Below are 2,500 nucleotides of genomic sequence, written 5' to 3'. Positions count from 1 at the left end.
GGGCATGGGGTGCTATACTATGATGGTCAGATCACCTCCAGGCCCCAGGGGAGTGCTTTTCTGGGGTCAAACAGTGCACTGATGATGGGGGATTATTTCATTTTGCTCATTTTGGTGTTTTTTCACATTTTAACCCATTTTCACCCCTTTTGCTCACAACTTCGTACTACGGCCCGGAAAAACGACAGAGTCGATGGGTATAGTGTACTATTGCCGAAAAACGACAGAGTCTTTTCGGGAATAGTGTACTATTTCGGTTTTTACTCTAAGTCCCTCAGGGGCATAGGGTGCTATACTCTGATGGTCAGATCACCTCCAGGCCCCAGGGGAGTGCTTTTCAGGGGTCAAACAGTGCACTGATGATGGGGGATTATTTTATTTTGCTCATTTTGGTGTTTTTTTTTTTTTTTTTTTTCACATTTTAACCCATTTTGCTCACCCCGCACTCTGCCGCATATGAGGCCGGGGAAGGGCCACTCTGGCTGGGCATGGCCTCCGCTGAGCACCCCCTGGAGCCACTGGAGCCCCCGGAGGCCCTCCAGAGCCACCCCCCACTGTCCCCAGACTCACCCGGGGGAAGGGCCACTCTGGCTGGGCATGGTCTCCACCAAGCAGCCCCTGGAGCCCCCGGAGCACCTCCAGAGCCACCCCCCACTCTCCCCAGACTCTGCCCGGGGAAGGGCCACTCTGGCTGGGCATGGCCTCCACCGAGCACCCCCTGGAACCCCTGGAACCCCTGGAACCCCCGGAGGCCCTCCAGAGCCACCCCCCACTCTCCCCAGACTCACCCCGGGGAAGGGCCACTCTGGCTGGGCATGGTCTCCACCAAGCACCCCCTGGAGCCCCCGGAGCACCCCCAGAGCCACCCCCCACTCTCCCCAGACTCACCCCGGGGAAGGGACACTCTGGCTGGGCATGGTCTCCACCAAGCACCCCCTGGAGCCCCCGGAGCACCTCCAGAGCCACCCCCCACTCCTCCAGACTCACCCCGGGGAAGGGACACTCTGGCTGGGCATGGCCTCCGCCGAGCACCCCCTGGAGCCCCTGGAGCCCCCGGAGCACCTCCAGGGCCACCCCCCACTCCTCCAGACTCACCCCGGGGAAGGGACACTCTGGCTGGGCATGGCCTCCACCAAGCACCCCCTGGAGCCCCCGGAGCACCCCCAGAGCCACCCCCCACTCTCCCCAGACTCACCCCGGGGAAGGGACACTCTGGCTGGGCATGGTCTCCACCAAGCACCCCCTGGAACCCCCGGAGGCCCTCCAGAGCCACCCCCCACTCTCCCCAGACTCACCCCGGGGAAGGGCCACTCTGGCTGGGCATGGTCTCCACCAAGCACCCCCTGGAGCCCCCGGAGCACCCCCAGAGCCACCCCCCACTCTCCCCAGACTCACCCCGGGGAAGGGACACTCTGGCTGGGCATGGTCTCCACCAAGCACCCCCTGGAGCCCCCGGAGCACCTCCAGAGCCACCCCCCACTCCTCCAGACTCACCCCGGGGAAGGGACACTCTGCCTGGGCATGGCCCCCACTGAGCACCCCCTGGAACCCCTGGAGCCCCCGGAGCACCTCCAGAGCCACCCCCCACTCTCCCCAGACTCTGCCCGGGGAAGGGCCACTCTGGCTGGGCATGGTCTCCACCAAGCACCCCCTGGAGCCCCCGGAGCACCCCCAGAGCCACCCCCCACTCTCCCCAGACTCACCCCGGGGAAGGGCCACTCTGGCTGGGCATGGTCTCCACCAAGCACCCCCTGGAGCCCCCGGAGCACCTCCAGAGCCACCCCCCACTCCTCCAGACTCACCCCGGGGAAGGGACACTCTGGCTGGGCATGGCCTCCGCCGAGCACCCCCTGGAGCCCCTGGAGCCCCCGGAGCACCTCCAGGGCCACCCCCCACTCCTCCAGACTCACCCCGGGGAAGGGACACTCTGGCTGGGCATGGCCTCCGCCGAGCACCCCCTGGAGCCCCCGGAGCACCCCCAGAGCCACCCCCCACTCTCCCCAGACTCACCCCGGGGAAGGGCCACTCTGGCTGGGCATGGCCTCCACCAAGCACCCCCTGGAGCCCCTGGAACCCCCGGAGGCCCTCCAGAGCCACCCCCCACTCTCCCCAGACTCACCCCGGGGGAGGGCCACTCTGGCTGGGCATGGTCTCCACCAAGCACCCCCTGGAGCCCCCGGAGCACCTCCAGAGCCACCCCCCACTCCTCCAGACTCACCCCGGGGAAGGGACACTCTGGCTGGGCATGGCCTCCGCCGAGCACCCCCTGGAGCCCCTGGAGCCCCCGGAGCACCTCCAGGGCCACCCCCCACTCCTCCAGACTCACCCCGGGGAAGGGACACTCTGGCTGGGCATGGCCTCCGCCGAGCACCCCCTGGAGCCCCCGGAGCACCCCCAGAGCCACCCCCCACTCTCCTCCAGACTCACCCCGGGGAAGGGACACTCTGGCTGGGCATGGCCTCCGCCGACCACCCCCTGGAACCCCTGGAGCCCCCGGAGC

The sequence above is a fragment of the Eucyclogobius newberryi genome, unplaced genomic scaffold (genome assembly GCF_026437365.1).
Source record: "Eucyclogobius newberryi isolate DKJ021-1_F unplaced genomic scaffold, fEucNew1.0.hap1 SCAF_325, whole genome shotgun sequence".
NCBI classification, from domain to species: Eukaryota; Metazoa; Chordata; class Actinopteri; order Gobiiformes; family Gobiidae; genus Eucyclogobius; species Eucyclogobius newberryi.
This window is presented reverse-complemented; position numbering follows the sequence as displayed.